The sequence below is a fragment of the Thalassophryne amazonica genome, chromosome 20 (assembly GCF_902500255.1).
Source record: "Thalassophryne amazonica chromosome 20, fThaAma1.1, whole genome shotgun sequence".
NCBI classification, from domain to species: Eukaryota; Metazoa; Chordata; class Actinopteri; order Batrachoidiformes; family Batrachoididae; genus Thalassophryne; species Thalassophryne amazonica.
Genome location: NC_047122.1, coordinates 1,267,624 through 1,281,898, shown reverse-complemented (window position 1 = coordinate 1,281,898; position 14,275 = coordinate 1,267,624). Strand labels below are relative to the sequence as shown.

Below are 14,275 nucleotides of genomic sequence, written 5' to 3'. Positions count from 1 at the left end.
GGGCCGGTTCCTTGGTCGTGCGGTGTTTTGGGAACCGGGACCACACAAGAGGTCTTCCACAGGGTGGGGACCACCCCCAGGCTGAGGCTCTTGTTAAAGATGCAGCTGAGGACCTCACAGAGCTCATATGCACAGGTCCTCAGCAGCCTCGGGGAGAGCCCATCAGGTCCTGCTGCTTTCCTCTGCTTCAGCCGCAGGAGCTGGCCTCTCACCTCAGGCGGAGTCACAGTGAGGGGGGAGGGAGGGGGGAGCTGAGGTGTGAGCTGAGGTGGGCTGGTGCTGAATACAGTCCGGGGAGGGACAAAGTCCAGGATGCAGTGGAGGTGACCAGGGGGAAGAAGGTGGGGGTCAGAGGGACTGGAGGGCTGGCTGCTGGAGACGTGGAGAGCCGGGAGCAGGCAGGGGGCAGGTGTGGAGGAGCCAAAACAGTTAAAGTAACTGTTTAGCTCCTCTGCAAACCGAGAATCTCCATCTGCAGTCCTGCTGGCAATCTGCCCAAATCCGGAGGCTGTCTTGAGGCCTCTCCACACGTCCCTGACATTGTTCTGGGCCAGCTGCTCCGCCATCTTCCTTCCATACTCCTTCTTGGCTGCCTGGATCCTCCACTGGAGTTCCTGTTGGACTCTACGCTGCTCCTCTCTGTCTCTCGAGTTGAAAGCCCTCTTCTTCTGGTTCATCAGGACCTTCAGCCCGGGGTCACCCAGGGGTGGTTGGTGGGAAAGCACCGCACCCTTTGGGTGGGCACAGTGTTCTTCACACAGAAGTTCATGTTGTCAGTGACACACTGGGTCAGGCCGTTGATGTCTTCACCGTGAGAATTTTGAAACATGCTCAGTCTGTGGTTCTGAAACAGTCCGTCAGCCTATCAGTGGCCCCTTCAGTCCAGAGTTTCACTGACCTTTTCTGCACTGGCTCTCTTCTCACCCTGGGTGTGTATTGGGAGAGCAGGTAGACAAGGTTGTGATCCGAGCGTCCGAGTGGGGGAGGGGGGTGGAGGTGTAAGCGTCCTCCACATTAGCATAAAAAAGGTCCAGTATTCTATTGTCCCTGGTTTTACTTGTGATGTACTGGGTGAACATGGGGAGGGTGGCGGAGAGGGAGGCGTGGTTAAAGTCCCCGGTGATGAGGAGTGCGCAGGGATGTTGTGTCTGCAGTCACGTCACTGTGCTGTGGATCCGCTTACAGGCAGCAGTGGCTTCTGCAGAGGTAGGAATATACGCGTAGAGCGCAATCACACTTCCAAACTCCCGTGGGAGATAGTACGGTCTCATGCTCACCGCGAGTAGCTCCACGTCCGAGGAGCAGATCTGATCCTTCATGTGAACATGAGCTGCGTTACACCATCTGCGTTACACCATTTCTTACACACACTCTCACTCATTAATGACAACTCCACAGTATCTTTCTTGGGGTTTGTGATTTCTGAATGGGAAATACAGATGCATCTGGCCAAGGTTGCCACAGTTCAAGACTGAGTGGTCCCTCATTGTCTTAAGGACTTTCAGAGGTTTCTTGGTTTTGCCGCCCGGCAGTCCGTGGTTGAAGTCGATGCATCAGACATTGGTATTGGAGTGATACTCTCTCAGATGAGGCCCAGTGACAACAAATTACATCCCTGCGTTTTTCCATTCAAACAACTCACTGCTGCTGAATGGAAGTACAGCATCGGAGACCGCAAACTGCTGGCGGTGAAAGTGGCCTTGGAGGAGTGGCGGCACTGGTTAGAGGGGGCACAGTTGCCATTCTTAGATTGGACTGACCATAAAAATTTAGCTTAACTCCGCACGGCAAAATGGCTTAATGCTCGACAAGCCATATTTTTCAGTAGATTCAATTTTGTATTATCATACTGTCCGGGGATAAAAATGGTAAGCTTGACATATTGGCTTGTCTTGGGGACACCTCTGATTCCAGTCCTAGTCCTGAGTCGATTCTCCCTGAGACTTACTTGATGTCCGCAGTTACCTGGGATATAGAAGCCAAAATACGGTCAGTGCTAGGTAATAATCTGGTTCCCCCGGACTGTCCAAGTGGCAAGTTATTTGTTCCACACTCTCTTAGGGGGAAGTTATCTGTTGCGGGCATGATAGCCATTTTGCTTGTCACCCGCGTGTCCAAAGAACCCTGTACGTGCTAACACAGAGATTTCCGTGGCCACAAATGCTATCAGATGTTAAAGAATATGTAAATGTCTGTTCTATTTGTGCCATGCCTAAATCGTCTACACGCTCACCTGTGGGCAGTCTATTACCTCCACCTGTTCTAGTTTGCCCATGGACGCACATCTCTGTGGATTTTGTGACTGCTTTGCCGCCCTCTAAGGGCAACTCTGTCATCATGACTGTTGCTGACCGATTGTTGAAAATGGTTCATTTTGTACCACTGCCTAGACTCCCCTCAGCCAGGAAGACTGCTGAAGCTATTTTAACTCATGTCATCAAATGGCATGGTTTACCTCAGGATATAGTCTCTGACCGGGGTCTTCAATTTTTTTTTACAGTTCTGGAGGGAGTTCTGCCATCTTCTCAGGGTCACGTCCAGCCTCACATCAGCATATCACCCGAAGCAAATGGACAGACTGAATGTCGCAACCAGGAATTAGAAACAGGGCTACGGATCCTGGCCTCCCATTATGTCACCTCCTGGTCTGCCCAGCTTCCATGGATTGAACTTGCTCACAACAGTTTACCTACATCTGCTTCTGGTTTCTCCCCTTTTCATGTAATGTTTGGTCATCAACCATCTCTGTTTTCCTCCACAGACTTACATTCACCAGTACCTTCGGCCCTGGGACTCATATTGCGGTGCCACTGAACCTGGGAGCAGGCCTGGAGAGCTCTGTGTACCTATCAAACACCTCCGTGTTGATAACCATTTGTAAAATCCAGGCAGCTTTTGGTGGCTTTCAGTTGAGTATCTGAGAAATTGTTTAACAGCAGGGCATGTTCCAACTTGTCCTTAAGGCTCCCAACGGAGGTGTTTTTCCTGTGGCGGGCGCGCCGTGCCAGCTGCGAGCCGATGCGCCAATCCGTTCGCATGTCTTTCATTAAAAAAAATCTCCTTTAACATTGGAATGTCCGGATAAACTGCTGATTCTGACCTCTTCTGAAAGTTCTCTGTTCTCTCACGACGTCCTGGGTCAACAGAGGCTTAAATTTGGAGGTTTTCAGCTTGAAACAGGATGACGACGGCGCCTTGGAGTGCTGCGCGACGTCCCGCTCCGTGGGAAGTCCTTACAGCGATAGAAACAATCCAAAATCTCTCATCAGCCGTTAAAATTTTCACCGAAAACCAGCTGAATTTCTCGAATGGTGTCCACTTGGATGTGCCTCACAGTTTTTGAAACAATTTTGATCAAGCACAGCACCAGTCTCTCAGCAACTTCTCAGACAAAGGAATTCCGACAAGGGGGCTGGACCACTCCTTCCACAAGGCGTGCTCACAGGCGAATGACGTCACCGGCAGGTGTGTAAAAACTCTTGCATGCCCACGAGGGTTCAAGCTTGGCTGATGTAATCACACGTGATTCAAATCCATATGGTTTTTTAAAAAAATAATAAGGTCGGATACTTTTCTCACAGACCTCGTACATTTATGCATTCTGCTGTCACAAAAAGGCAGCGCCGTGCTCCCACACACGTTTTCCACTTTCAAAGTGTATTTTAACTGAGGCACAGCAGGGAGGCACCACAGCACTGAACCATGGACTTTTCAGGGCATTTGGCAGCATAACTACACAGCTGCTGGAATGTTACCTCTGCATAAAGGTCGTGTGTTCAATGCCATTTGTTCCTTTGTGTGAGGACTTCACCCCACCGTTTAACATGCACATTAAACCTCTGGGGCCGACACCGTCGTATACGACGGCTGAGACCAACTTTTACAAAATTATAAATAACTTTTTAACGATATGAGATAGAAACTTACTTTTTTTTTTGCTGAAAAGTTAACTCCGCAGACTTTCAAGCCACTGTCCACCATCTTTGTACTCCTCATAGAAGCTGTGTGATGATGTGCACAATGTGAGTGTCAAATCGGAATTGGTTCACTGTCACATGATTTTCCAAAATCCAATTGTAGGGCAGATTTATGTCACATGATAAACCAAAGATTGTTTTTAGACATGACGTGTTACTAGTTGGCCCATTTGAATAGCCCTCTGGCTGCTGGCTCCAATGTGCCCTGCGCCATTACGCACAGCGATCAGTGAAAGTGAGCAGACAGAACAGACGGAGAGCCGCTTATACAATCTCACATGCTCAAACAAAGAGTGTGTGAGTATCAGGATTACTCCACTAGTTTGCCTGTAAATGTTATTGGATAAGCCTGTGGCAAGCTCTCTCGTCCAGCGTAAAGCACTGTTTACCATATCAATGGAGCGAGGGGGGAGGGGCCGCTCCTCAGTGTGTAAATGGGCCTCGAAGTGTGAAAGCTGCTTTCAGAGCAGGAGAGAACAAACACACAGTCAAATTCATAGAAGTATAAGTTTGTGATGTGACCTTTGTGTAATAGCAAACAGAAATTGCTTTGAGATGAAGACAAAATGCATTGACCATTTTGTATATATTGTTCAAAATGTGCATTTATTGTTTGAACCTTTTTGTTGTACAGTCTTTCATACAAGACCACAAATTACCTTTATAAAGTGTCAAAATAGTTGTTTATTATTTTCTGCTTTACTTTTTCCTTTCTTATTTCTGATTGTAAACCTTTATTACACTTAGAAAACACAACTGTAGCATATACAACTCCGGGCAAAAATTATGGAATCACCGGCCTCGGAGGATGTTCATTCAGTTGTTTAATTTTGTAGAAAAAAAGCAGATCACAGACATGACACAAAACTAAAGTCATTTCAAATGGCAACTTTCTGGTTTTAAGAAACACTATAAGAAATCAGGAAAAAAAAAATTGTGGCAGTCAGTAACGGTTACTTTTTTAGACCAAGCAGAGGGAAAAAAATATGGACTCACAATAAATTATGGAATCATGAAAAACAAAAGAACACTCCAACACATCACTAGTATTTTGTTGCACCACCTCTGGCTTTTATAACAGCTTGCAGTCTCTGAGGCATGGACTTAATGAGTGACAAACAGTACTATTCATCAATCTGGCTCCAACTTTCTCTGATTGCTGTTGCCAGATCAGCTTTGCAGGTTGGAGCCTTGTCATGGACCATTTTCTTCAACTTCCACCAAAGATTTTCAATTGGATTGAGATCCGGACTATTTGCAGGCCATGACATTGACCCTATGTGTCTTTTTGCAAGGAATGTTTTCACAGTTTTTGCTCAATGGCAAGATGCATTATCATCTTGAAAAATGATTTTATCATCCCCAAACATCCTTTCAATTGATGGGATAAGAAAAGTGTCCAAAATATCAACGTAAACTTGTGCATTTATTGATGATGCAATGACAGCCATCTCCCCAGTGCCTTTACCTGACATGCAGCCCCATATCATCAATGACTGTGGAAATTTACATGTTCTCTTCAGGCAGTCATCTTTATAAATCTCATTGGAACAGCACCAAACAAAAGTTCCAGCATCATCACCTTGCCCAATGCAGATTTGAGATTCATCACTGAATATGACTTTCATCCAGTCATCCACAGTCCACGATTGCTTTTCCTTAGCCCATTGTAACCTTGTTTTTTTCTGTTTAGGTGTTAATGATGGCTTTCATTTAGCTTTTCTGTATGTAAATCCCATTTCCTTTAGGTGGTTTCTTACAGTTCGGTCACAGATGTTGAATCCAGTTTCCTCCCATTCGTTCCTCATTTAAGTTTTCTGTCTTGACGCTTTGATGTCTTCCTTGGTTTACCAGTATGTTTGCCTTTAACAACCTTCCCATGTTGTTTGTATTTGGTCCAGAGTTTAGACACAGCTGACTGTGAACAACCAACATCTTTTGCAACATTGCATGATGATTTACTCTCTTTTAAGAGTTTGATAATCCTCTCCTTTGTTTCAATTGACATCTCTCGTGTTGGAGCCATGATTCATGTCAGTCCACTTGGTGCAACAGCTCTCCAAGGTGTGATCACTCCTTTTTAGATGCAGACTAACGAGCAGATCTGATTTGATGCAGGTGTTAGTTTTGGGGATGAAAATTTACAGGGTGATTCCATAATTTTTTCCTCAGAATTGAGTGATTCCATATTTTTTCCTCTGCTTGGTCTAAAAAAGTAACCGTTACTGACTGCCACAATCTTTTTTTCTTGATTTCTTATAGTGTTTCTTAAAGCCAGAAAGTTGCCATTTGAAATGACTTTAGTTTTGTGTCATGTCTGTGATCTGCTTTTTTTCTACAAAATTAAACAACTGAATGAACATCCTCTGAGGCCGGTGATTCCATAATTTTTGCCAGGGGTTGTATATTCTGAAAGTACAAGGTGTACTGAAAAAAAGAGACATAAAACTTGATTGTGGGATGCAGGGAGAGCTGTTAACAGCAATAATAAAACATTTATGCAAGGAGAGTGAACTGTCCAAAAAATTCCCTCGGACCCCAGACAGTTAAGGAAAACGCTCCTGTGTCTTGACCTGCAGTTGGCTCCCGTGTGTGGGACCATCACTATCCATGGGAGAGATGACGGTGTTTTCTGACGTATAAATCACACAATTTTTTTCTTTATTATCAGTGCTATAATGTGCTGTTGTGGACTTTTATTATTGAGTTGTTTTTCTTTTCTTTTTTTTGAAGTTTATTTTGTTCACACACACACACACACATATGCATATACATGCATGTGACCTCTACTCCAGAACATACAGTGAGCGTAATTGCAAGTATGATGTATGATGGGTTAAATGCAAATGATAAAGACAAATGTTAGAAGCGAAATACAACAACAGGTTTTCCCAGAAAATAATTTGTCCTTCTAATAATGTTACTTTTTCTTCTAGGATTAGAATTTTACCTCCATATCTTCTGCCTTTAAATCCTGAGAACCCTGATGTTATTATTTTTCAGTCCCAGTATTTTGTAATGTGTGTATTTGTGCTTTTGTGATTATGTGTGTGTGTGTGTGTACTTCACAGTGCGCAGTGTGGAAGATCAGCAGCACAGTAAAGAACGCCGGCTCTCTATGAATGAGAGAAAACACCTGTCCAACTTATCTCTGAGTGCAGCCTGGGACTGTGCACTGCGTAATTACAGGTTCATGCACATGCATGAAAACAGCTTCTTTGTAGGGAGCTTAAGAATACCGCTGATTTACCGCTCACCAATTTGGGGCACGGATCAAATGCAGGATGCACGGTGTGGAAACTGGATTTGGCTGTTTGCTGGCTTGATCTGAAATGCTGTTAAAAGATCTTCCTTGCAGCAGCAGGACACGTTAACCGTATTGCAGAGTGTTTGCATCGTGCACAACACATGCACCAACTTTAAGTTGCAAAATTGGAGTTAGCCTGAGTTTGACTCCTGGATTTCCACCGCTTTCTCCCAATCCCCCCCCAGATGAAATCTGCTCCTCGCTGTTCCTCTGGACCCCCTCCCCCACTCGCTGACCACCCACCACCTCCAATAACAAAGACATGAATCTTTGAAGTGAGCCGCATCTCAGCTGGCAGCATGGAACAACGAGCTGCTGTGCACCCGCTTTGTGTGACGGCCTCTCGACGCAAACGCCACTCGGAGAAGAGCTTTTTTATTGGCTCATCTTCAAAGACTGATAAATAAGCGCGCCGACAGCTCGACAAGCTGCTACGGGGCAGGAATAAGAATGGTGCTGTTAAAAAGGCCAGCTTTCAATCAAAGTCCATTCAAAGAATAGCTGGGTTTTGGATATTGTTGTGCTTATTAATGAACATACAAAAAAGCCATTTTCTTGATTTATGGGCAACGAGCACACAGAGCGCACAGCGACCAGGGCAGGCCCTACGGCAGAGGAACAGGTTAATGTCTGCTCAGTGTAATTAATCAATCAATCAATCAATCAATTTTTTTATATAGCGCCAAATCACAACAAACAGTTGCCCAAAGCGCTTTATATTGTAAGGCAAGGCCATACAATAATTATGTAAAACCCCAACGGTCAAAACGACCCCCTGTGAGCAAGCACTTGGCTACAGTGGGAAGGAAAAACTCCCTTTTAACAGGAAGAAACCTCCAGCAGAACCAGGCTCAGGGAGGGGCAGTCTTCTGCTGGGACTGGTTGGGGCTGAGGGAGAGAACCAGGAAAAAGACATGCTGTGGAGGGGAGCAGAGATCGATCACTAATGATTAAATGCAGAGTGGTGCATACAGAGCAAAAAGAGAAAGAAACAGTGCATCATGGGAACCCCCCAGCAGTCTACGTCTATAGCAGCATAACTAAGGGATGGTTCAGGGTCACCTGATCCAGCCCTAACTATAAGCTTTAGCAAAAAGGAAAGTTTTAAGCCTAATCTTAAAAGTAGAGAGGGTGTCTGTCTCCCTGATCTGAATTGGGAGCTGGTTCCACAGGAGAGGAGCCTGAAAGCTGAAGGCTCTGCCTCCCATTCTACTCTTACAAACCCTAGGAACTACAAGTAAGCCTGCAGTCTGAGAGCGAAGCGCTCTATTGGGGTGATATGGTACTACGAGGTCCCTAAGATAAGATGGGACCTGATTATTCAAAACCTTATAAGTAAGAAGAAGAATTTTAAATTATATTCTAGAATTAACAGGAAGCCAATGAAGAGAGGCCAATATGGGTGAGATATGCTCTCTCCTTCTAGTCCCTGTCAGTACTCTAGCTGCAGCATTTTGAATTAACTGAAGGCTTTTTAGGGAACTTTTAGGACAACCTGATAATAATGAATTACAATAGTCCAGCCTAGAGGAAATAAATGCATGAATTAGTTTTTCAGCATCACTCTGAGACAAGACCTTTCTGATTTTAGAGATATTGCGTAAATGCAAAAAAGCAGTCCTACATATTTGTTTAATATGCGCTTTGAATGACATATCCTGATCAAAAATGACTCCAAGATTTCTCACAGTATTACTAGAGGTCAGGGTAATGCCATCCAGAGTAAGGATCTGGTTAGACACCATGTTTCTAAGATTTGTGGGGCCAAGTACAATAACTTCAGTTTTATCTGAGTTTAAAAGCAGGAAATTAGAGGTCATCCATGTCTTTATGTCTGTAAGACAATCCTGTAGTTTAGCTAATTGGTGTGTGTCCTCTGGCTTCATGGATAGATAAAGCTGGGTATCATCTGCATAACAATGAAAATTTAAGCAATACCGTCTAATAATACTGCCTATAAGGGAAGCATGTATAAAGTGAATAAAATTGGTCCTAGCACAGAACCTTGTGGAACTCCATAATTAACTTTAGTCTGTGAAGAAGATTCCCCATTTACATGAACAAATTGTAATCTATTAGACAAATATGATTCAAACCACCGCAGCGCAGTGCGGTGGTTTGAATTAGCACAATTAGTGAATTAGCACACACACTGTTACCAGCAAGCACTGTTTGGGGGAATCTGTCACCAGAAATTAATTTGCATAAAATGCACAAAATTGTTAATGGTGATTTTTGAACACCTTTTGTGCTGGAAACCATCAGCTGTATTTGGCAACACATTTTTAACCCCGCCAGCAGAACATAGACAAGTTTGTGAGAAAGGTTTTGTCTTTGAATTTAAGCCTAGCGTGTTGCCTGTGTGGATCCATGGGCTCTAGAATGGGTCGTGTTTATAAAATAGGTAGCTGACAGTTTTCAAGGGTGAGAATAAATTATGCAACATTTCTATACTGAGTTGGAATGATGTGTGAGTCCAGAATGTTTGATTCAGATTCAGATTAAAACTTAGACATCAACAGTTTTTAGAAGAAGAACTCAGCACTTTTATTTCCTGTTAATTACATTACATTTTTTAAATGTTACTTTACTGTCTTACTGTGTTTAGAAATTGTTTAGGTTCTTGTTTCATATGCACAGTATTATTATTATTATTTTTATTACTATTATTATTATATTAAATTAGATTAGAAAGAACTTGATTAATCCCTTGGGAAGGTACCCTCAAGAAAATTGAGGTTCCGGCAGCACACAGGGTAAGAAGCACACAGAGTATCAAAAGTGAAAGTAAAAAACCAACAATTTGCACATATAAATATGAATACCAGATGAATTGTGCCAAATACGAGGTCTCTTAGATAATAAACCGACCCTTTTATTTTTTTTTTAACTATATGGATTTGAATGACATGCGATTACACCAATCATGCTTGAACCCTCGTGCGCATGCGTGAGTTTTTTCACGCGTGTCGGTGACGTCATTTCCCTGTGGGCAGGCCTTGAGTGAGATGTGGTCCCGCCCTCTCGGCTGAATTCCTTTGTTTCACACGCTGCTCAAGACGGCGCGCGTTGCTTTATCAAAATTTTTTCTGGACCTGTGAGGAATATCCGAGTGGACACTATTCAAGAAATTAAGCTGGTTTTCTGTGAAAAGTTTAACAGCTGATGAGAGATTATGGGGTGTTTCTGTCGGTGTAAGGACTTCCCACGGAGCGGGTCGTCCTCTAGCGCTTCCAGGCGCTGTCGTCGGCCTGTTTCGAGCTGAAAACATCCCAATTTAAGGCTTAATTCACCCAGGACATCGTGAGAGAACAGAGAAGATTCAGAAGAGGCCGGCATGAGGAATTTATGCGGACAATCCACTGTTTAAGGACATTTTTTTAATGAAAGACGTACGCGCAAATTCGCCGAGTCGTTTCCGTGACGACTCGGCAAATCTGAGTGCGTCGCGACAGGAAAAACACCTCCGTGTTGAAAACCATTTGTAGAATTCAGGCGGCTTTTAATGGCTTTCAACAAGTGAGTAACTGAGAAATTGTTTAACAGCTTGGGCATGTTCCAACTTGCCTGTTAAGATTTCCAATGGAGGTGTTTTTCCTGCCGCGACCCCCCGCGGTCGGGTCCAGCCCGACATGCGACTCTGCCCGCACGTTCTTTCATTACAAAATGACCGTTAACAATGGAATGCCCGAATAAACTCCTCATGCCGACTTCTTCTGAAAGTTCTCTGTTCTCTGATGACTTACTGCGTCAACAGTTTTGAAAAATTTTTTATCAAACAAAGCAACAGTCTCTGAGCCATTCCTAAACAATGAAAAAAATCGACGAGCGGGTGGACGACTCCTCACTCAAAGACTGCCCACAGGCGAATGACGTAACCGACAGGCGTGAAAAAACTCTCGCATGCCCACGAGGGTTCAAGCATGTCTGATGTAATCACACGTGATTCAAATCCATATGGTTTTTGAAAAAAATAATAAGGTCGGATACTTTTCTAATAGACCTCGTATGTCACTGGTGATTCTTGAACAGCTTTTGGATCGTAAACCATCAGCTGTATTTGGCAACATGATGATAATGATTTAGCGCTACAAGCAGAACACAGACAAGCAGAACATAAACATAGCCAGTAAACTGTTGCCTTATGCTTTTCTGGCTACTACTGTTCTTCTCCTTCCCGTCCTCTGTTTTCCTGTTACTCCTCCTCCCCTCAGTGAGTTGTACAGTCTGAGGGACAAAGGAGTTTTTCAGACTGTTGGTCCTGCATTTGGGAAGGATCAGTCTGTGTATTATTATTATTATTATTATTATTATTATTATTATTATTATTATTATTATTATTATTATTATTATTATTATTATATTTTTACTTTTATTTTGTTATTTGATTTTGAAATGGTCCATAATGGAAATAAGTGTTTTCACTTTCTGGTTGTCATCCATGTATTTTAATGTATTCACAATTATATTATGTATTTATCTTGAATGTACTAAATAAAATCACACACACATGCACACGCTCATGCACTCACACATTCGCGTACTAATGCTTTTAAGATATAGATGATTTACCACCCCCTGCTGGATTGGCATGTGAGTTAACATGTTGTTAGATTGTATCTGTAGTTTATCTAAAAATATTTGTCTGATCATCTTTCTGTTTTCACAACATTCATCCTTGACCCAAAATACATAAGAATACAAAACGGCAAATGTCAACTCTCCCCGGTTTCTCTGTGATCAAAGCCATACACACATACACACATGTGTGTGTTGTGGGACTCAAAAACATTCTTATCTGAAAATTAGAGACCCTGCAGTCCCCATAAGGCAATGGTACCCATTGCCTTATGGGGACACACACATGCACCCATACACAGACACACACGCACGGTTGCCACACCTGAAACATATTTACACAGCGTGCACAAAGTTATGTTCAAGTTCCATGTGCACAAATGTTGTGACTTTGAAATAAAGTCTCTTTTGTTGTGGTGGTGGAATACTGAACCCCTCAACATCTGACGTATCAACCACAAATTAATTTTAACAGTGCTTCGCAGGAACATGAAGCTGTCAGCCACGAGGAGAAGTTGAAGCTTCAGTTTTCAGTCCAGTCCAGGTGATTGGACTGACCCTTTAAAGTGACACAAACACAGCAGCAGTGTCACTTTAAGACATATGTCGCATCTTTGTGTTGCCCGAGAAGTGGATTCGTTTTCCAAAGGAGAAATGTAAAATGAGCTTGGATTCCAGCCCAGCAACAATCTCTGCTGTGCCATCCGGCAGATTGTGGCAGCTCGGAGACATAAACAGAGAAAAGCTGTCAGCCTGCCCACAAGTGCACGCCATATCAATAACCTGCACTCAGCACTCTCATCAGGACGGCTCACATCACGGCACGCTGAGTGCTTCAGGAAGGAAGCACCGCGAGATGCATTTCCAACGCAAAGCTGTCGCAATTAGTTTTACTTCTGTTAAAATTTGCCTTCCCCACTTTTCGTAAAGCGTTATCATTCACACATCGACATCATTTGGCTTCAGCAGCCAGGAGATGAGCCGAAATCTCTTGACAACGGCGGAATGAAGCAGAATGATGGGGGGCTCCGAGTAAAGACTCAGACAGACTCACTCATTAAACAGCTCCAGATGTGTGCCAGATGTTAGGGGGTCTCAACAATTTAAAAAAAAAAGGAAAAAAAAATCCCTTAAGCCCCGCGGTGGTTGATATTGCGGCGGTGCCTGGTGTTGCAGCAGACAAATTGCAGTTGGTGTAGTAAACACAGTTGTTTTATGTCTGCAATGTGCGGCTGCATGCACGCCGAGCACTTTTTTTTTTGGAGGTGGGGGAGGAGCAGAGGAGGTTCCTGGAGATGTGAACTATAGTTGAACTGGAGGAGGGAGGTGGAAACTGCAGGGGTAAGAAAAACTGACAGGCCTCTGCCAATCAGTCATACAGACCGACAGCGGCCTCATTTACAGACGTTCCTCGATGCACCGATGACAACCAATAATCTCTCCTTCGCTTCTTTGTTGCCTTGTTTTCATCACATTCCTCCCTCGGTGAATGAAGACCAGACACCTTGTGCGCACAGCAAATCAAACGCACATCAGACCTTTAACGTACGGGCGATGAGACGCCGCGCCCCGCGAAGCAGCTGCCGACTCACCTCCATTCATTTACTGGCCACTTGAGCTGCACATTGATTTTCGGTCCAGAGGGTTCGCACGTGGTGCAATAAAAGGAGGCTGCATTATTCATACTTTGCCAAGGATCCAAACCACATGTGACCTAAATACTCAGAGACAGAGTCGAAAATAACAACAGGGAAACACTGACAGTGAAGCAGACAGCAAGCTGAAATCAGAAGACAAAGGACGGGTGAGACGAGGAGGAGGAGGAGGGGAGATGAACATGTGAGTCCCATTTGATAGCAAGCTGACAGCTGCATCGCTTTTAACATTCGTGTGTCTGCAGACGCTCTGGATTAGGCTTTTATTAGAGCACCGCTGTTTCTCCGAGTGTTTATATCACTATACGAGTACGCACACATGCAGTCCACGACATAAATATGAGGAAACTGACGAGGGATGCTCCGCAGCGCCCGTGTTCCCTTTGCGCCGCTTTAGAAGCTCAACGCACCAAACAAAGTCCCGAGTGCTGCTTCACTACCAGGTGCCATAAAAACACTTTACATACAAGAGCAATTATTTTAACAGTGTTCAGATTTAAATGTATCACTCAGTGGCGGCTGGTGAAAAACAGTCTTGGTGGGGCTGCTGTGCCAATAGATTCCCTGCCTTGTCCAGTACAGTCATTCAAGTGAACAGTCACAAAATTACTACAATTCCACAATAATCATTTCATGTCCTTCTCAAAATCAGCAGTTTTACAGATAAAGTTAACCATTTACAGCTATATTAGGCCCCATTTCTACTTTGGAAAGGAACAGTATCAAATACAAGACTCAAGTTCTTGAGCAAAAAACAT

The 14,275-nt window shown here is 43.8% G+C and overlaps 1 protein-coding gene across 1 annotated transcript in view; it reads right to left on the bottom strand.

Moving 5' to 3' along the window:
• LOC117501569 (retinoic acid receptor beta-like) overlaps positions 1–14,275 on the bottom strand; it is a 956,089-nt gene that overhangs the window by 887,842 nt on the left and 53,972 nt on the right. The gene's annotated exons all lie outside the window — the stretch shown is intronic.